This window comes from Sciurus vulgaris (assembly GCF_902686455.1).
Source record: "Sciurus vulgaris genome assembly, chromosome: 6".
In the NCBI taxonomy this organism is placed as follows: Eukaryota; Metazoa; Chordata; class Mammalia; order Rodentia; family Sciuridae; genus Sciurus; species Sciurus vulgaris.
Genome location: NC_136466.1, coordinates 34,281,323 through 34,303,754, shown reverse-complemented (window position 1 = coordinate 34,303,754; position 22,432 = coordinate 34,281,323). Strand labels below are relative to the sequence as shown.

The window sequence follows — 22,432 nt, the reverse complement described above, 5'->3', positions numbered from 1 at the left end:
TATGAGTCATATGATTACATATTTTTAAACATGGGGATGCATGGATATATAATATAAAGGACTATATAGTAGTATATATGTAAACATACTATTTGATGATTGAATGTATAACATACACATAAATATTCATACTTACATACATGCTTTTGAATAAAATTTGATAATATAAAGTTTAATTTTGAATTTTGGTTTGGTTGAGGATTAGTATTAGGAAATGAATGTGTATATCAGGAAATTTGAATATACATAAGAATGTACTTGTGAAAATATGTATGAAAACTTACATGACATAAATGTTCTGACACAAGGGAAGAGTATATTGTGAGTCATGTGATTATACATTTTTAAAATTTGGGTATGCTTGGATATATTATTTAAATAAATATATATTTATATATGCAAATATACTATTGATAATTGAAAGTATAACCCAAATTGAAAGTATAACCCAAATTGAAAGTATAATATATTCTTATTACTCTACATGCTTTTACATAAAATTTGGTTTATTTATAGCAGTAAAGTAAGGGTTATTGGGAAATTTTGGATTGGGATAGGGTTAGGGTTAGGGAATGAGTATGTACATTGGTAAACATGAATATTCTAAGAATGTACTTGTGAAAATACATATGAAAACATATATAAATATATGAGTTCCAAATGAGGAAGGGTATAATGTGAATCAGATGAATGCAAATTTTTAAACTTCAGGAGGCTTGGATATGCCATTTAATTAACATATAATAAATAATATACTAATATACCATTGATAAATGAAAATATGTCAAAATCTCATATTACTAAACATTCATTTGTTTTAAATTAGGCTGAGCTATAGAGGTAATATTAGGTTTAGTATTAAATGTTGAATTGTGTTGGGGTTCGGATTAAAGAATGAATACATACATTGGGAAGTCTAAATATTCTTAAGAAGGTACCCATGAAAATATGTGTGAAAAAATGTATAAACATACATAATCTGATGCAGTGAAAAGTATAATGTGAGTCTTGTGATTATACATTTGTTAAATTTGAGATGCATGGACATATAATAATTTATAATAATATATATGCAAATATACCATCAATAATTAAAAAAATAAGTAAAATACACATAAGTATTCATACTAGAGTACCTGCTTTTAAGAAAAATATGGTTAAGTAATAGATGTAAGGTAAGGGTTAATATGAAATTTAGATTTGGGTTAGGATTAGGGTTAGGGAAGGCATAGCCATATTGGAAAACATGAATAAGAATGTACACGTGAAAATATATATGTAAAGATATATAATGATATGTGTTCAGAATCAGAGGAGAATATAATGTTAATCATATGAGTATGATTTTTAAAAAATTTTGGAATGCATGGATATATCATATAATAAATATATAATATATAACATACAAATTTACCATTGATAATTGATTGCATAAGTCAAAATACACTGAAAAACTCATTATTATACATGCATTTATGTTACTTCAGGATTAGTTATAAGGGTATATTAAAGTTAGAATTAAATATTGAGTTGGATTAGGGTTAGGGTTAGAGAATGAATATGTATACATGAAAATATGAATATTCATAAGAATGTATGTGTGAAAAAATGTATGAAAACATATGTGAACATAAATGGTCTGACACAGGGAGGAGTAGAATGTGAGTAATGTTGTTACACATTTTTTAAACTTTGTGAGGCATGGTTATATTTTGTAAGTGAATATAGAGTAATATATATGCAAACATAGCATTGATAATTGAATATATGTCAAAAAACAAATATTTATGTTACTGCACATACGTTTAAGTAAAATTTGGTTTAGCTATAGAGGTAAGGTAAGGGTTAATATTAAATTATGATTTGGGTTAGGGTAAGGATAGAAAATAAATATGTTATGTTGAGAAACATGAACATTCATACAAATTAATTGGGAAAGAATGTGTGAAAACATAGAAACATATTTTCTGACACAGAAAAATATATGATGTGAGTCATGTGATTACACATTTTTAAACTTTGCTATGCATGGGTATAACAATAATTTGTAATAACATATGCAAATATATCATTGATAACTGAAAATATAGGTCAAAACACATAAATGTTCAAAGTAGTGTATATGCTTTTAAATCAAATTTGTTTCAGGAATAGAGGTAAGGTAGGGTTAATATTAAATTTAAGTTTGGGTGAGGGTTAAGAAATGAATATGAATATGAATAAGTATAACAGAAATAAGAACATTCATAAGAATATAGATGTGAAAATATATGTGAAAACATATATGAACATGCATATTCTGAAACATGGAGTATAATTTAAATCATGTGATTATAATTTTATTAAACATGGGGATGCATGGGTATACCATATAATGAATATTATAATAGGTTTTATGCAATTACACTGTTTATACTTGAAACTAAGTCAAAAATACACATAAAATCTCATATTTATATACATGCATTTATCTTAAATTAGGTTTAGGATTAATGGTAATGCTAGGCTTAATATTAATTATTGAGTTGGTTTAGGGTTAGGGTTAGGGAATGAATATGTATGTAGGGAAATATGAATACTTATTAGGATATAAGCATAAAAATATGTATAAAAACAAAAGTTTTTTTCACAGGGAAGAGTATAATATGAGTAAAGTGATTACACATTTTTTAAAATTGGTGATACAAGGATATAACATAAATGAACATGTAGTACTGTATATGCAAATAATGGTAATTGATAATTAAGTTATATTTGGCTTAGATATAGAGGTAATGTAAGAATTAATATTAAACTTTGGTGGGCTATGGTTAGGGTTAGGGAATAAATATGCATATTGAAATATATAAATATAAAATGTGATTCATGGATTATTATTTTTTTAAACTGGGACTGCATGGATATATCATATAAATGATATATTGTAATATGTATGCAAATATAACATTGATAATTGAATATATAAGTCAAAACACATAAAAATTTATATAATTTTACATGCCTTAAAGTAAAAATTTGTTTAGTTATGTAGGTAAGGTAAGTGTTAATATTAAATTTTATTTTGTGTGAGGGATTAAAGAATCAATATGTACTTTAGGAAAGAAGGCAATTCATAAAAATATGTGTGAAAATATGGATGAAAACATAAACATGTGTGACATAGGAAAGAGTATAATGTGAGTCATGTCATTACACATATTTTAAAAATGGGAAAGCGTTGATTTATCATGTAAATGAATATATAGTAATATATATGCAAATATACCACTGATAATTGAATATATTTCTAAATTCACATAAATATTCATATTACTGTACATGCTTCTATGTAAAATTTGGTTTTGTTAGGGAGGTAACATAAGGGTAAGTATAAAATTTTGGTTTTGTATAGACCTATGATTTGGGAAAGATGATTTATATTGAAAAAAACCCATGAATTTTCATAAGATCTTATGTGTGAAAATATATACAAAACTATATATAAAATTTTGTTTTGAAATGGGGAGGGATATAATAAGAACCATATAAATTTAATTTTTTTAAACTTTAGGCTGCATGGAAATATAGTGAATATATAAAAAGTTATGGAATATACTATTGATAATTATAAGTCAAAACACATAATATCTTATATTGCCATACATGCATTTATGTTAAGTTATATTTAGGAATAGCAGTTATATTAGGGCTATTAAAATATTGAATTTGGTTATTGTTAGCATTAGGGAATTAATATGTTTTTTGGTAAATATATATATTTGTTAGAATGTATGTGTGAAAATGTTTGAAATTACATATAAATATGTGTTCTGAAATGGAGAATATACTATGAGTTGTATAAATACAACTATTTTTAATTGGGGATGCATGAATATATCATACAATGCATCTGTAATATGTTATATGCAAATATATGATTGATAAAACACATAAATATTCATTTTACTGTACATGATTTTAAGTAAAATTAGGTATAGGAATAGAGGTAATGTAAGGGATAATATTACATTTTGGTATTGTTTAGAAATAGGGCAATGGAATGAATATGTATATCAGGAAATATGAATATCATCAGAATATACATGTGAAAATATGTGTGAAAACACATAAAAATATATATTTTCTGACAAAGGTAAGAGTATAATGTGAGTCCTGTGATTACAATATTTTAAAAATTTGTGATGCATGGACATATGTAAATGAATATGTAGCATATAAATGAAAATATGATTGATAATTAAATATATACGACAAAATATACATGAACTTTCATATTACTATACATGCCTTTAAGTAAAATTTTGTTGAATTATAGAGGTAAGATAAGGGTTAGTATTAAATTTTGGTTTGGATTAGGGTTAGGGATAGCAAATGAGTGTGTGTATTGGAAAACATGACTATTCATAAGAACCTACATTTGAAACTAGGTATGAATATAAATACAAATGTGTTCTAAGAAGGAGAAGAATATAATGTGAATTGAATAAATAAAACATTTTTAAAATTGAGTATGGGTAGCTATCAAGTAAATATGTATGTGTATGTAAATATACCATTGGTAATTTAAAATATAAAAAAAACCAAATAAAATCTCATATTAATATACATATCTTTATAATAAATGAGGTTTAGGTATAGTGCTAATGTAAAGAATTAGTATGAAATATTGAGTTGTGTTAGGGTTAGGGTTAGGGAATGAATATGTACATTGGGAAATATGAATATTCACAAGAATACACATATGCAAATATGTATGAAAACATAAAATGCATTCTGAAATGGGGAACAATATAATGTGAAATATATGAATACAAAATTTTTTAACTTGTGAAATCATGAAAATTGAAAATATAAATCAAAATGTACATAAAATCTCAAATTACTCTACATGCTTTTATGTAAAGCTAGGTTTTGGTATGACAGTAATGTTAGGTTTACAAATAAATATTGAGTTGGGTTAGGGTTAAGGTTAGGGAAAGAATAAATAAGTCAGGAAATATGGATATTCATAAGAATGTATCTGTGAAAATATGCATGAAAAACCTAAACATACGTGTTCTGACATGAAGAATATGAGTCATGTGATTACACATTTGAAAATTGGGAATGCATGGATATATCATATAAATGAATATATGGTAGTACATATGCAAATATACCATTAATAATTCTATATATGTCAAAATATACATAAATATTAATTTTACTATACAGACTTTTAAATAAAATTTGGTTTAGATGTAGAAGCAATATAAGGGTTTGTATTAAATTTTGATTTGGTGCTGTGTTATGGTTAGGGAATTAATATATATACTGGGAAACATAAATATTGATAAGAATGTATATGTGAAAATATGTATGAAAATGAAAATATCTTGTTCAGAAACAGGTAAGAATATAATGTGAAAGTCCATAAACACCTTTTTTTAATGTGTGCATGCATGGATATATCATATAATGAATGTATAAACATTATTTGCAAATATAACATTGATAATTGAAATATGTCAAAATACATGTAAAATCTCATATTAGTCCATATGCATTTATGATAATTTAGGTTTAGGTCTAGCAGTAATGTTAGGGTTAGTCTTAAATTTGAGTTGGGTTAGGGTTACAGTTATGAAATGGATATGTATATTGAGAAATATGAATATTCATAAGAATGTACTTGTGAAAATATGTAGGAAAACATATAAAAAACATGTTCTGACAAGGGGAAGAGTACAGTATTAGACATGTGATTACACACTTTTAAACTTGAGGATGCCAGGATATATCATATAAATGAATATATAGTCATATATATGCAAATATATCATTGATAATTAAATTTATATGTCAAAATACACATAAACTCTCATATAACTATACAGGTATTTATGTTAAATTAAGTTTAGGTATAGCAGCAATGATAGTGTATTAAATATTGAGTTGGTTTAAGGTTAGGGAATGAATATGTATATTGGGAAATATGAATATTTATTAGATTGCATGTGTGAAAATATGTATGAAAATTCATATAAAGGTAAACGTTCTGAGAGGGAAGAGTATAATGTTGGTCATGTGATTACATATTTTTCAGCATGGGTGCATACATATGTTATATAAGTGAATATATATTATTATATATGAAAATATATTATCGATTGAATACATATGTAAAATAAACATAAATATTTATATTATGATACATGCTTTTAAACAAAATCGTTTTAGATATAGAGGTAAGGTAAGGTTTAGTAAATTTTGGTTTGGGTTTGGGGTAGGGAATAATTATGTATATTGGCAATCAATGCTCATAGCAATTCACTGTTGAAAATATCTATGAAAACATACATAAACATATATGTTCTCAATCATGGAAGGATTTAATATGAATCATATGAACGCAACTTTTATTAACATGGGAATGAATGGATATACCATATAATGAATACATAATGACATATGCAAATATACCATTGATAATTGAAATTATAATTTAATATATACATAAAATCTCATATTACTTGACATGCATTTATGTTAAATTAGGTTTGGGTATACAGTGATGTTAGCATTAGTATTACATATACAGTTGGGTTATGGTTTGGGTTAGGAATTGCATGAGTTTATTGGGAAAAGTAAATATTCTTAAGAATGTATGTGAAAATATGTATGTAAACCTATATAAACCAGTGTGTTATAAAACAGGGAAATATATAATTTGAATCATATGAGCACGATTTATCATATGAGCACAATTGTTATATAAACAATCAAAAGAATGTATGTGTAAAAATATGTATGAAAACTTAAAAAATCATGTTTTCACACATAGAAGAATATAATGTGAGTCATGTGATAATACAATATTTATATTTGGGGATGCATGGATATGTCATAAAAATACATAAATACATAAAATTATATGCAAATATACCCTTTATATTTGAAAATATTCAAATACACATAAAATCTCATAATACTCTACATGCATTTATGTTAAATTTTGTTTACGTATAGCGGTATTGTGTTAGTATTAAAATTTGACTTGATTTAGAGTTCGGCTCAGGAAATAATGTATATTTATAAGAATGTGCATTTTAAAATATATATGAGAACATATAAAACATGTTCTGTCAAAGGTAAAAACATGAGTCATGTGATTACAATTTTTTTTAAATTGGGGAAGCAAGGATGTATCATATAAATGTATATATAAGACTATGAATACAAATATACCATTGATAACTGAATATATAAGTCAAAACACATAAATATTCATACTACTATATGTGCTTTTAAGTAAAAATTGGTTTAATTGGGTAAGTTAAGGGTTAGTATTATGTTTTGGTTTGGGTTAGGATTAGTTTTAGTGAATGTGTATGTATATTGAGAAACATGAATATTCAGTAGAATGTGTTAAAATATGTATGAAAGCATGAATATATGTATATATGTGTTTCATTATGGGGAATGACATAATGTGAATTATAAAATGACACATTTTAGGGTTGGGGAGATAGCTCAGTTGGTAGAGTGCCTGCCTTGCAAGTACAAGGCCCTGAGTTCGATCCCCAGTACTGCAAAACAAATAAATAAATAAAATAAAATAAATAAAATTACACATTTTATAAAATTAGGGATGCATGGACATATCATATAATGAATACATAATAAGTTATGTGCAAATATTCCATTGATGATTGAAAATATGTCAAAACACACATAAAATCTCATATTGTATACATGCATTATGTACAATTACTTGTAGTTATAGCAGTAATTTTAGGGTTAGTATTCAATATTGAGATGGGTTAGGGTTAGAGTTGGGTATGAATATGTATATAGGAATTATGAATATTCATGAAATGTACATATGCAAATAAGTATGAAAATTTTATAAACACATGATTTGACACAGGGAAGAATATTATGCGAGTCACTTGTTTATACATTTGTTAAACGTGGGGATGCATGGGTATATCATAAGTGAATATACAGTAATATATATGCAAATATACAATTGAATATATAATAAAATACACATAAATATTCATATTACTCTACACAGTTTTAAGTAAAATTTGGTTTACTTATAGAGGTAAGTTAACAGTCAATATCAAAATTGGTTTGGGATAGTGTAGCATTAGCAAAATTGTATATATGTTTTCAAACCTGAATATTCATAAGAATGCATGTGTGAAAATATATACAGCGTCATACATAGACATGTATTCCTAAACAGGGATAGATATAATGAGAATTGTATGAACACAAATTTTAACTTGGGAATGCATGAATATATCATATAAATATGTACATAGTACTATGTATCAAAATATACCATTGATAATTGGATTACAACAAAATAACAGTAATTCATATCAGTATGCCTACTTTTAAGTAAAATTTGATTTGATATAGAGGTAAGTTAAGGGTTAATATTAAATGTCGACTTGGGTTAGGGTTAGGGATAGAGAATGAATATGTATATCTGCAAATAAGGATAATCACAATGCATGTGTAAAAATATATATAAATACATATACAATGTACATGTTCTGACAGTGAAGAGTATAATGTGAGTAAAAAACTTGGGGATGCATGGATATATCTCATAAGTGAATATACAGTAACTTGCAATATGCCATTGATATTTGAATATGTCAGAATACACATAAGTACTTATATTACTATTCATGCTTTTAAGAAAAATTTGGTTTAGGTATAGAGGTTTAATATTAAATTTTGATTCTGTTTAGGATTAGGGTTGTGGAATGAGTATATATATTGGGAAACATGAATATTCTTAAGAATGTACTTTAGAAAATATGTAAAAAACATATAAACGTAAGTGCTCTGAAATGAGGAGAGGGATATAATGTGAGTCGTGTGTCTACAACTTTTAAAATTGGGTATGCATTTATATATTATATATTAAATATATAATTTATATGCAAACAACCATTGATAATTGAAAATGTCAGACAATATACACATAAAATCTCATAATACTCTATATGCATTTATGTTAAACTATGTGTAGGTATAATGGCAGTGTGAAATTTTTTTAACATTGAGTGGTTTTATGGTTAGGGTAAGTGAATGAACATGTATATCAGAAAATATGAATATTCATAAGAATGTATGAGTGAAAATATATAAGAAAACATAAACATACATGTTCTGACACAGGGATGAATAAAATGTGAGTCATATGATTACACATTTTGCATATATAGGCATAGGTATATATCATGTAAATAAAATACAGTAATATATACATGCAAATATAACTTTGATAATTGGATACATAAGTCTAACACATATAAATATTAATTTTACTATACATGCTTTTAAGAAAATAATGATCTAGGTATACAGGTAAAGTAAGTGTTAGTATTAAATTTTGGCTGTGTTAGGGTTAGGGTTCTGGAATGAGTACGTATTGGAAAACGTGAATATTCATAAGAATGTATGTGTAAGTAAAAATTTTAAAAAGAATGTATGTGTAAACATATATATGAAAACATAGAAATATACATGGTCTGACCCAGGGAAAAATATAATGTGTGCGATTATACATTAAATTGGGGATACAATTTTAATTGCAAGTATATATCAATTAAATGAATATATAGTAAATGTATATGTAAATATACCAATTATAGTTTAAAATATAAGTAAAAATACACATACATATTCATATTACTATACATGATTTTAATAAAATTTGGTTTTCATGTAGAGGTAAGTTTTGGGTTAATATAAATTTTTGTTTTGTGTTATGGTTATGGTTAGGGAATTAATATATATAGGGTAATGTTAATAGAATGTTAATAGAATAAATATTAATGGAGTGGGTCTGTGCAAATATGTATGAAAGCATATATAAATATACATGTCCTGACACAGGAAAGAGTATGAGTTATGTGATTACAGATTTTTTCAATTTGGGATTCATGCATATACCATTTAAATGAAAATATAGTAATATATATGCAAGCATACCATTGATAATTGAATATACAATTCCAAATATACATAGTCTTTTTACTATACATGCTTTTAAGAAATATTTGATTTAGTTTTACAGATAAGGTGAAGGTTAGAATTAAATTTAGGCTGGATTGGTTTACAGAATCCTTATGTATATTAGAAAAAAATGAATATTCAAAAGAATGTATGAAAATATGTATGAAACATATAGAGATATACATGTTCTGACAGGGAAAAATATGTGAGGTGTGTGGTTATACATTTTTTAAACTTGAGAAAGCTTGAATACATCACAAAATTGACTATATAGTAATATATATGCAAAACACCTTTGAGAAATGAATATATAAGTCAAAATACACAAAGGTATTCTTATATCTATACATGTTTTTACATAAAATTTGGTTTTGGTATATAGGTAAAGTAGGGGTTAGTATTAAATTTTGGTTTGGGTTAGGGAATGAGTATATGGGGAAACAATATTCATGAGAATCACATTTGAAAATATATATGGAAGCATATATAAACATTTTCAGAAATGGGAAAATACATAATGTGAATCATTTGAACACAACTTTAACTTGGGGATACATAGATATATGATATATTGAATATATAATGTCATATACAACTATACCATTGATATTTGAAGACATAAGTCAAAATACACAAAATCTCATTATACATTTATTTATGTTAAATTGTGCTTAGATACAGTGGTAATATTAGGGTTAGTATTAAATATTAAATTGGTTTAAGGTTAGGGTTAGGGAAGGAATATATATAGGGAAATATGAATATTCATAAGAATGTACTTTTGAAAATGTGTATGAAAATATATATAAACATGTTTTCTGAAAGTGAAGAGTATAATGTAATTTACATGAACACCCTTTTAAACTTAAGCATGAGTCAATATATATGTAAAGATATAGTTATATATGCAAAATACCATTGATAATTGAATATATATGTCAAAATACACATAAATATTCATGCTACTGTACATGCTTTTAAGAAAAATTAGATTTAACTAGGCAGGAAAGGTAAGGTTTAGTATTACATTTTTTTCTGTTTAGGGTTAATTACAGAATGAGTATGTATATTGGTAAACATGAACATTCATAACAATACTTTTGAAAATATGTATGAAAACATAAACACGAATTCTGAAATGGGAAAGGATAGAAAGTGAATCTATGAATACAATTTCTTAAATTGTAGATGAAATTATATATCATAATAAATATATGATAGTTTATATGCAAATATACAATTGGTTATTGAAATTATAAGGCAAAATCCACATAAGATCTCATATTATTGTACATGATTTCTGTTAAATTAGGTTTAAGTATAGCAGTAATATTAGTGTTAGTATTAAATATTGAGCTCGTTTATGGTTTGGGTCAGGGAATGAATATGTATATTTAAAAATATACATATTCATAACAATGTGCCTGTGGAAATATGTATGAAAACATAAAAATAAACATGTCCTGACCCTGGGAACACTACAATGTAAGTCATATGATTACACAGTTTTAAAATTGGGGATGCACAGATGTATCCTATAAATGAATATATACTACTATATATGCAAATATACCATTGATCATTGAACATATAAGTCAAAATACACATATTCATTTTTATTATACATGCTTTTAAGAAAATTTTGTTTAGGTATACAGGTAAAGTAAAGGTTAGTATTAAGTTTTGGCTGGGTTAGGATTAGGGTTATGGACTGAGTATGTATATTGGAAAACATGAATATTCATAAGAATGTACAGGTGAAAACATATAAACATACATGTTGTGACACAGGGACAAGTATAATGTGAGTGATTTGATTACACATTTCTTAAACTTGAGGATGCATAATATATCACATAAATCAATATATAGTAATATATATGCAAATATACCATTGAAAATTGAATATATAAGTGTAAATGCACAAAAATTTATAGTACTGTACATGTTTTTAAATAAATTTAGTTTTCATATAGAGGTAATATAAGGATTAGTATTAAATTTTGGTTTTGTTAGGTTTAAGTTTGGGGAATGACTATGTATATCAGGAACATGAATATTCATGTCCCAGGACAGGACATTGCTGGTTGCTTCTGTGTTTTTTGAAATATACTTGGGATAGGCAGCTATGGAGGGATCACCAGAATGAAGACCAGCGACACTGAATTATGGTGGACTTGATGCTCTCTGAGGGGCCAATTTGAAAAGAGGAAATGGCCCCTATGTTCTAAGCTGGTAGAAGTTAAATGAATGGAAATTTCTTCCCTTATCTCCTGCTCCTACAGACATTCATTTAATTATAGTTGATGATAACATTCCCATTCCCACTAAGATTCTTCTGGAGGAGAAACAGCCCTGGACCAGCTTTCACATGCCCCAAAGCCATGAAATAGAAGATCAGTGCGTTTCACGTCACTAAATAGAATCCTGAAGCTAAAAAGGGCAGATGGCTATGTTTTCTCTTTGTTGACAACTCCTGAAAAAGTGGCTCAAAATTGCTTAGCTGGGATCTTTACTTAAGCCTCTAAAACAAAAGAAAGAATCCATAATTTCTAAAAGAAATTATCATAGGAAGACTTTTATTTCTAAGCTGTGGAGTTGCACTTCAGTTTCAGATTCAGGTTTCCTAAATCTCAACCAAATTCCTCTGAGAGACAACCATGCTCTGACTCCATTTTCAATTTTGTGAAAGCTGCAGTAAGTCAGGATTGGAGGTATCTTATGGATATTTTTCTATCTGAGGAGAGACTGAGGACTGGCCTTTGTTCAGTGGAACAATGGAAAAGTCCACACATTTCTCAGTTCACCCAGGAGGGACACCCAAGTTTTCACAACCTGCTTTCCTGTGACAGGCAGGCTAAATCTCAGACAATGTGTCCACTGGTTTCTTACCAGTCCTTGCTGGGTCCTGAAATCTTATCTCAGACTTGGATGAGATGCCTGATAGGATTTGGATGACTTTGTCTTGACTTTCAGAAGCTGAATGTGCAGCAGAATACAAAAATGAATCCACAAAGTGGATTCAGACAATGCCACTGTTGTACACCTTTATCCCCCTCAAGTCCTTTCCAGAAACAAGGGTTTTTCCTTGGAACAAGAACTCCTGATAGCTCTGAAACAAGCCCTGGACATGGCCCTGTGCATGGTGTCCTCACTTGCAGTCATGGTGTGAAGACTTTGGAAACTGCTGTGGACTTGGGTCTATGGAATGGCCTGAGCGAGCAGCATGTTTGCTCCACAAACTTTTCTTTGACGCAGATTCCAAAGCAAGCCCACAAAAGGATTATCCATGCTGTGGCATTCCTTTCTGTGGGTCACAAGAGAATAAACAGGACAGCAGCCTTAATGAATGTCAGGTTTACATGCCAAAGAAACACCTAATATTGTTAATCTAAGGAGCTTTTAGGAAGAGACACTGCAGTTACAACAGGAGTGAGACCCACTTCTGCCAGTCCCCACTCATGAAGCATCCTCCCATGTAGTCCCTTTTCATTAGTTATCAAGTCATCAGTCTTGTCATCTTTGGAAAAACATACTTCATTGGACTCCAGCTTCCACTATCTTCCTGCTGATCACATTGAAGGGATTCTCCCTATTCTACTTCCGAATAAGTACAGTTAATGAAGTTCCTAGAAAATGAATGCATGCTTGGGTAGCTTGAAGCAACTCAGCAGGTGGTGCTGGACCCTGAGAGCTGAGATCAAAAAGAATTTTATAAACAATGCACCAAAGAGTCCATGTGATGTATCAAGTGCCTTGTAGAGGAGGTAGATTTTTCAGCTATTGCATAAGAGCTTGTCACAACAAAATTTTGCAAATAATGGGAAAACATTCTCTGAATTATACTCATATCAGGAGTGTTTCAGAGCAAAATTCACCAAACCTGGGGATGCACCCAGTAGTTATGGCTGCAAATTGGGATGAGAAAAACTGGCCCAAGCACCTCAGTTCTCCCATGAGGATAACCAGCATATCCTTGGGCAGAACATGGCCTCATTGTGGGCACTCGGGATAAACAATTAGGAAAGTACAGAACAAGAGGTCCATCCCATAGCATTCAGTGCATCCTCCTTGTCAGGGGGCCCTATAGAGTCCCATAGCCTTAGGTTCATATCCTGACTCTTCCATTCTGTTTGGCAGAAAGAGTAGTCACAAAGCCTGTTTCCCCACCAATGTAATGGGGATACTCATTTCATCTGCATTTTGAAACTGTCAGTTTTCAGCACAATAACTCACATAGGCAGACAGAGTTTCTTCAGGTAAACAGTGAGCTAAGGTAGTTGCTGCTATCACCTGACCACAGACAGACTGCTGCCGTGGACTCTGACCTCTGCCCATTCTCTCCTCTCTTCTGGGCAGGGCCAGGTTGGTGTAAGTCAACTCTTCCTCTTTGAAGCTTATCTTCTCAACCAGTGTGGCAGAGTGTCCCTCAACTGAGGTCCCACAGTCACTCCACCTACCTATGTAATCACACACAATCTACAAATCACTTCCTCATACCTTGACATCCACTGTCCTGAGAGCTGGCACCTGTCACTAGGGATGTGTGTCTTCTTTTTTTCAGAGTGACCTCTGGTGAGGCACCCTCTTTGCTAGGCATTTGATAAGAGCTGCACTATACCAGGAGAGAGCCCAGCATACACCAGCTCTCCCTGAGTTAGGGAGACCTCACCTAGAACTCTGCATCCAACATGTTCCAAGGTCTATTTCATTGTGCCTGAGCAAGGCCTGGTCCTGGAGAGGGTGCCTTGTACATGGTGACGTTAGTGGGTTTGTTTTCAGGACTTCCCAAGATCAAATGTGTGTAAATTCCTTACATGAGGGCTTCAACACCCTCAAACTTTGTGAACAACAGTCACGATCCTGTAAGATCTATATAGCTGGGCCTAGGGAACACAACTTTAATTTTTGCATTCTCAGTGATTGAGACAGGAGAATCTTACGTTCAAACCAGCCTTGGAAAATTAGTGATATCTTCTCACAATAAACATTCAAAAATGATTGTGGAAGCTCAGTCTTAAACCACATAGGGTTCATTCTGTACTATTAAAAAACAAAAAAGGGAAATTTAATTTAACCATCAGGGTTTAGACACCTAGAAGGGATAAAAATATCTCCTAAACATTGACTTCTGTGCTCTTCAAGGTTTGCATTATGTCTTTGCATGGTGTCAATGTATTGTACACAGAGACTTAGACACATGGTTGTAGCAGACAGAGTAATTTAAAATGAGGGCAGTGGGAAAACATTCCAGGATAGGTGGAGGTGTGCTAGCTTAATAGTTTCTTGACCACTTGCCTCTGAACTTTTGGTGTCAGAAATTTAGTTTGCTGCCAGGAGAAGTGGCTCTCTTTGAAAGGATGGGGTCACAGCTGGCTCACCATCTATATAAAGTGGAAGACATTGTTTGATGTCCTCTAGCTTGCTTAGTAGCAGCAGAGATGTCTCCTCATCCTGGAGGTTCACCATGGTCACTTGTGGCTCCATGCCTCCCTGTGTGGATGATGCTGGCATTGGGCCATCCTTCAGTTTTGATGGCTGTTCTTCCACCATCACAAGGAAGTCAGTAATATGCTGCCCAATATGAATCAGGTAAACTGGGCAGTGATGCTGGAGTCAGTTCTATCACATGAGGTGGTGCTAGAAATGCAGGAGGAAATACCAACATGAATGTTTTCCCTGGACCTTTCCCAATTCATACTAGAACCCTGCCTCCAAAAAGTACACCACCCCACTCTCTACAAGAGGACATGTTCCCAGACTAAGGTCCATCAGCTGCAGGATGTTATTCTTATATGGTTTGAGACCAAAAGCCAGATCCCAGTGATTTCAGTGCAGATTCCTCTGCACATACCTTCAGTCATCCAACCCAGGTTCCATCACCAGAAGACACAACTCACTGGTATCTGTGTCTTGCAGCTGCATAAGCAGTCTCTCGACGTGGAAGGTCACCTCTGATTCAGGTATGTTGAGCAAAAGGAAGGTCCTTAGATGTTTCATGTTGTCCAGGTCTTGGGAATTCAAAAAGTTTTGTGGCTAGAAGTATAGACACATTTCAATAATGAAGCAGAGTGTGCTGTGGAACTTGGAGTGAGTCAGGGAGCCACGAGGGGCTGGGCCTCTCCTTTAGCTGGAATCTTCAAAGGCCACCTGCATGCTGGGCTTCCCAAAGAGTGGCCAAGCAGGTCACATGCATCAGGGAAAAGGAGGCAAATGTACATGTGTGCATCAGGGTCTCACCACATTTGCTGACAAACCTCTATATAGAAAAGTGTGGGCAACCCTGACTGGGATTAGCTGTATTGAGGGATCCACACAGGGCTTGGCTCTTAGGCACCAGCAACTACTCTGTTCTATGGATACCCAGAATCCCAACACAAGTCACTGTGTTCCTTCTATAGGATAAACCATAGGTCTATGGCCTTTGCTGGCAATCATACAAGGGTGGAACCTGGGTTTACCCAGCTATCATCTAAAACAGCCCCCAACTGAAGGCACCTGAGTCAGGAGCCCTTCCTCATGACTCAAGAATCAATTTTTCCTTGAATGTATACTTCCCCAACATTTGGCTGGAGTTTTCCATAACTAGAGAAGGCTAGGAACATGTCAACTGTAACATCCTATGTCCTTGATCTACCTAGATGCATGCTGGACATAAATAACTTCCTGAGAGTAATGGAAGCTCAGGAGGGCTGGGAGGTATGTCTGAACTGCTATCTAAGTGATAGGTGAAGTGCCTGCCAGTGGTAGGTGCTTCACCTGTATTTGAGCTAAGAATAAACCCAACTAACTATGGTCTGACTGCCTCAGGGACAGGGCCCACTCATTCTACCACAGGGTTTCCTGTTCTGCCTACATGCAGGTAAGGAACCCTCCCATATCTAATCCACAGACTCCTTCTCAAATTTGGAAACTGATTTTCCTGAGGTTTCAGAGCAACAAGGCCTGAGGCAGAGATCTGGCTCACAAGGGAAGGGGACATGCCCACAGGAAACACCAGAGCTCTTGGCAGCTTGCTCCATAGGACCAGGTCTGAGGCAAGCACTCCTAGTGCTCATCCTACTGGGTTTTCTAAAGATCCAGGCTGGGTTCTTCGCTGAAGACCCTACTATCCACAGAGGTGACTGAGGTTCAGACTGATGCCCAGCATTTCCAACACCAAGCCAGCAGATGGCCATGTCCCAGGGTGTGGAGGTGGTATACACACCTTTTATTTCAGTAGGAATGTAAAAATTTATGAACATAAGAGGGTTCCCCATTCTGCAGCACAGACACAAGTCCATTCAGAGGCTTCTGAAGGACAAGTGTTGTGCAGGTTTCCACTAGACAGGACACATCCACTCATGAATCTTATTCATCTCCTCCCTAGTTTGGGGGATCAAAGAGACATTTCAACACAGAAACATTGATATTCATATAACTATATATGCTTTTAAGTAAAAGTAGGTTTAGGTTTAGAGGAAGGGTAAAGTTTATGTTAAAATTTGGGTTGGGCCAGGCATGGTGGTGCAAGCCTGTAATCCCAGCAGCTTGGGAGGCTGAGACAGGAGGATCGCAAGTTCAAAGCCAACCTGTGTAAATGTTAAATAGTATCCAACTGTAAAGGTTAAGAGGAGAGCAAATAAAGAGGCAAGCACACAGGATGGCATACAGCAAGAAGTGGCTCCTGTGGGAAAGCCAGTTCAGTTTTATTATCTATTCCAGGTTATATCAAGTTATATTAGGTTACACTGTGATGAAAAGCCCTGACAAGAACAATTTTAGGAGCAAAACTTTGAGACCCACAGTTAGAGATCTTAGTCCACAGATGGCATACCTTGTTACTCTTGACCTGAAGTGAGGCAGAATATTACAGCAGAACAGTGTAATGGAGGAAAGCAGTCAGGACTTGACCATCAGTAAATAGAGATCGCTCCACTCAACAAGGACAAAATATAAGCCCCAAAGGCACAACCTCCATGACCAACCTTCTTCATCCACACCCTACCTGCTTATAGTTACCAGTTAATCCATTTAAGTGGAGTAACACACTGATTAGGTTAAGTCCCTCATAACCCAAATATTTCATCTCTGAACTTTCATGTATTTTATCACACAGGAGCTTATTATGGGACCGCCTCATAGCTAAACCCAAACTATAGGGGAATATGTATTGTCCTTATGTACTCTGCTCAACATCTTATATGAATTCACTTATTTCATCTTTAGAAACATCCAATGCCTTAGGTGCTGTTAATTCTCATGTTCAGATGAGGAAGTGGTGGCAAAACAAACTTTATTATGCATGGCCACAGAAAGAAATAGAAGTACTTGGAAAATAATCTTAACTCTGACAGAGTACAAAGCCAGAACACCAAAACTATTCTGTGTGCTAAACAAGGGAGCTATATTTGTCATCTGTCATGTATTTTAAACTGGACTTATTTTTTTCCTTTATTCAACTCAAATTTTCATCTCTAGAATAAAAATATTGTACCTCATTGTCTCTAAGAATTTCCCCCCTGCAATATATCACATATTTAATCATTGAATTGAGACTGCTTCAAGGGGCCAGAAATTTAAAATATACCATTATATGATCAAAAAACTGTGAGTTCAAATTACTTTTTTGTCTTAACTTTATTCGGAAGAATTTGCACAAGATGAAAAAAAATTACCTATTATCTATTTTTTTTTTGTTTTTTTTTCCTCTGGTTTTCTTCCACCACAAATATTAAAGATAGAAGCACATACTTTTTTCAACCATTGGGGCATATCCTCCTTACTCTAATTATATTTTCCTTATTGTATAGACAGTATGCTCACTGAAAACCCTTCATACTTATAGACTATATTTTTCTCATTTTGCATTTAGTTCATTAATAATGAGAAAATAAGATGAGGGTCTAGAATGATTACTTTGATATATAAAAGCAATTAGTCATATCATGAAATCAATAACAAAACATCTTCTGTGATCACACAAGCATTCTATGCTTCATATTCTGCCTTATTTAATCTATACACCAGAAATGATAAGTCTACCATGCTTATCTTCTATGGATATACTCCATATTGCTCATTGCTGAAGGTGTTTCCCACACTTCATGCTGTTGACATCTTTTGAGCATATGTAGATTTAATGCTTGCATATAAGTCATTTCTCTCTCTCTCTCTCTCTCTCTCTCTCTCTCTCTCTCTCTCTCTCTCTCTCTCTAATGTTACCAGAAAAGAATTTACAAAGAATTTACTGAATTAACAATCAAGTATTTTTGTATATCACTGGCCACAGCTTGTTATTCCTAATAAGGATGGAGATGATAAAAATATTTTATACATTTAAGTCAAACAATTGACTTTGTGTTACTTAACATAAGATTCCAGCTACTTAAATAACACAAGATCTGGGATTTATATATAAGTGATGAAAGTTGTCACTATGTGTTGCTCTGTCCCCTCCATTTTGTTTTTTTTTTCTTTATTTCTTTTTTTTTTTTTTTTAGCTTGGAATGACCTCTTGTATAAAATCTATTTTGATTTATTTTAATATTTTTATACATGTGTTTCACTTAAATGTTTTGAAATTATATTGTACATGGCATTTTCCAATTCATATATCTGGCATGAGGTTAATACCATACATTAAATGCATATATTAGATTTTTTCTCCTGAGAAATGAAGACAAGTGAATGAGTGTTTAGAATATTTTTTAATACATTTCACAGTGGTTACCCACTGTGAAAATCAGCATGGAGTTTCCTCAGAAGATTAGGAAAGAAAGAACCATGTGGCCTAGATATACCATCTCTTACTATTTACCCAAAAGAATTAAAGACAGCATACTATGGCAACACATGTTTAAAGACACAATTCACAATATCCAAGTTATGGAATCATCCTAGGTGTCCACAACAGATAAATGGATAAAAAATGTAGTATATACAGAATGGTGTTTTTTTATCCATAAAGTGGAACAAAATTCTTGCATTTACAGGAAAATAGATGGAACTTGAAATATTTATTTTAAGTTAAATAACCCAGACTCAGAAAGTCGAGTCACATGCTATGTTTTATATGTGGAAGTTAAAGAGAAAAAGAAAAAATGGTGGTGGAAATCCTGTTAAATTGAAGAGGACCATTGTAGCTAGCAGTGGGTAAACTCTGGGGTCTGGCGAGGGGTGAAGGGGAACTGGAAAATAAAGATTGACAGACACAGATCTTGAAGATAAGGCTGGGATCAGGTGGATCCTGCAGTCTGATGGAGAAGCAGGTCTAAATTATTACACCAGCAATCTTTATTTATATATGTCTTGTTATCAGGTTCAAGACTGGGTAAGCATTATTCTTTGTATTCAGGAAAGTTACAGAAACTAGGACATCCTATGTAGCTTTTCCACAGTTGTAACCCATGGTTGCAAAGTGCCATGTTAGGAGCTTTGTGTAGCTCTCAAGAAAGTCCATTGTTAAATGTTGCTATAAGGTGGGCAGGAACCAGAGAAGTGGAGCTGGTGAAACACTGTGGTTGTGTAGCATAAGAAATCCTTTCTTCCCAGGAGCTGTGTGCCTGAGATCAATGTTAGAACTGACAGGGCTCTTGTACAGAGCCTCCTCATGCAGGGCATTGCTACAGCAGCTAGGCATCCTGTGCTTTTGCACAGAAACATTCCCAGAAACCAGGCATGCACAGTCATGAGGACATCAGAGACACCTGATCTTAGTAACTGCTCTCCCATCCTCCATCACCGCTCCCAACACACCATTACAGTAGAGGAAGAGGACCAGATGGTGAGAGGAGGAGAGGAAAAGGAAGGTACTAGGGAATGAAACTGGACATATATTTTATGTACATGTATGAATATGTAACAACTTGAAGTCCACCATTATGGTGTGTACCAAAACTTTTAATTAAAAATGATGAAGCCACACAGTTTTTGTTATTTCTCAAAAACTGAAGATGAGTTATCAAATGAAAAAAATAGTCATTGGACTAATGTGATGTGGGACTCTTTAAGGACAGCACCTAGCTAGCCTTGAGAAATGAAAGAGAGCACAGTGGAGTAGACAATAGTTAATTGGGAGAGTACCTTTTGGTGGGAACACACAATCTCACAGGTTTAAATTTTTTTCCATAGCAAAATGGAAAGAAAGTTTTCCTTTCAAAACATACAAAACATACAATAATTTATGAGATTAAAAGTATGAATATTTATAAATATTATTAAAGACTATAATTTATGTTAAGTACTGTTCTGCCTTGATCAATGCCAGTTCAGGGTGATTGATGATGAAAAGAATTCCATGATGCCAGACTTGGATGCCTTTTTTCCTATAGTTTTGTCATAAGGTATGTTTTACCCTAAGGTCTTCTTATTCCTCATGAAAGAATTGTCATTTGAATCTGAATTAGTAAACTCACTTGGTATTCCAAATTCAATTAAATATATTCCAGACAAAAATTATAATTTAACTGATTATTTCCCATAATAAATTATTAAATATTTTGCCTTTCATTGAAGAAGAAATCAGATGTATCTCAAGTAAAGTAAACAAACCTTCCTCTCCAGTTCTCAAGTGGCTCACCAATTCTTTTTGATGCCATTGTCTCTAGTCATTCTGAATTTTAGTTTGAGTAATTTCCTCTGTTCTATGCTAGAGAGAAAGCCAGAAAAAGGTTCTTGTGATCATGATCATACCTCTTCCAAAGCTCAGCAAGATTTATAATTCTCTCCATTTGATTTCCAATGGGCCTTGTGAACATGAGGAGTATGAATAGTTTCCCCTACTCTTTTTTCTCTGGATGATGGTGTTTCAACTTTTATGGAGAAGGATGAGGTTATTTAACATTATCACTCTCACTATTTTAATACTTTATACCTGCTATAAAAAACACACCAGGTGTCTTATGAAAAACACACATTTGTGTCTCACAGTTCTAAAGGCTAAAAAGTCCAAGATCAAGGAGGGAATGATCAGACCCTGGTGAGGGTGCACTTCCTGTTTCACAGGTGACACTATCTAGCTTTGTACTTAGAAACTACAGGGTGTAGGTGTAGTGTTCACTTATGTGGACTTTTCGTAAAGACAATAATCTCCTCCCTGAGGACAGTGCTTATGTCTCACTAGCGCCCAAATGCCCCACCACCTACACCTACACTTTGGGGATCAGAAATTCCACATATGAATTCTGGGGAAACAGAAAACTGTGGACCAGAACATTCACCATTTTTAGTGTGGAGTTCACTGACATTGTATTTTTTATCAATGTGAACCTCCCTGAATGTAAGTAGAAAATATGTAGTTGCTCCTCTCACTTATTAACTCTTTTACCTTGGTGGTTCTTTATACCCAACATTCCCCAAATCAGGTAATTGCTCTTCTTCAGGACATATTTTTAGACAAAACTTAAAATTTTCCTATTTTCTCCTTTAT

At 32.3% G+C, this 22,432-nt stretch overlaps 1 protein-coding gene and 1 pseudogene across 2 annotated transcripts in view; one reads left to right on the top strand and one right to left on the bottom strand.

The window, feature by feature from the left end:
• Window positions 1–17,416, bottom strand: part of ZNF879 (zinc finger protein 879) — a 261,034-nt gene extending 243,618 nt beyond the window's left edge. Inside the window, exon 1 of the mRNA XM_079144183.1 lies at window positions 17,406–17,416. The gene's annotated coding sequence lies outside the window, so the exon portion shown is untranslated. The remainder of the gene's footprint in view (window positions 1–17,405) is intronic.
• Window positions 1–22,432, top strand: part of LOC306663696 (platelet-activating factor acetylhydrolase IB subunit alpha-like) — a 428,586-nt pseudogene that overhangs the window by 122,865 nt on the left and 283,289 nt on the right. The window lies entirely within an intron of this gene.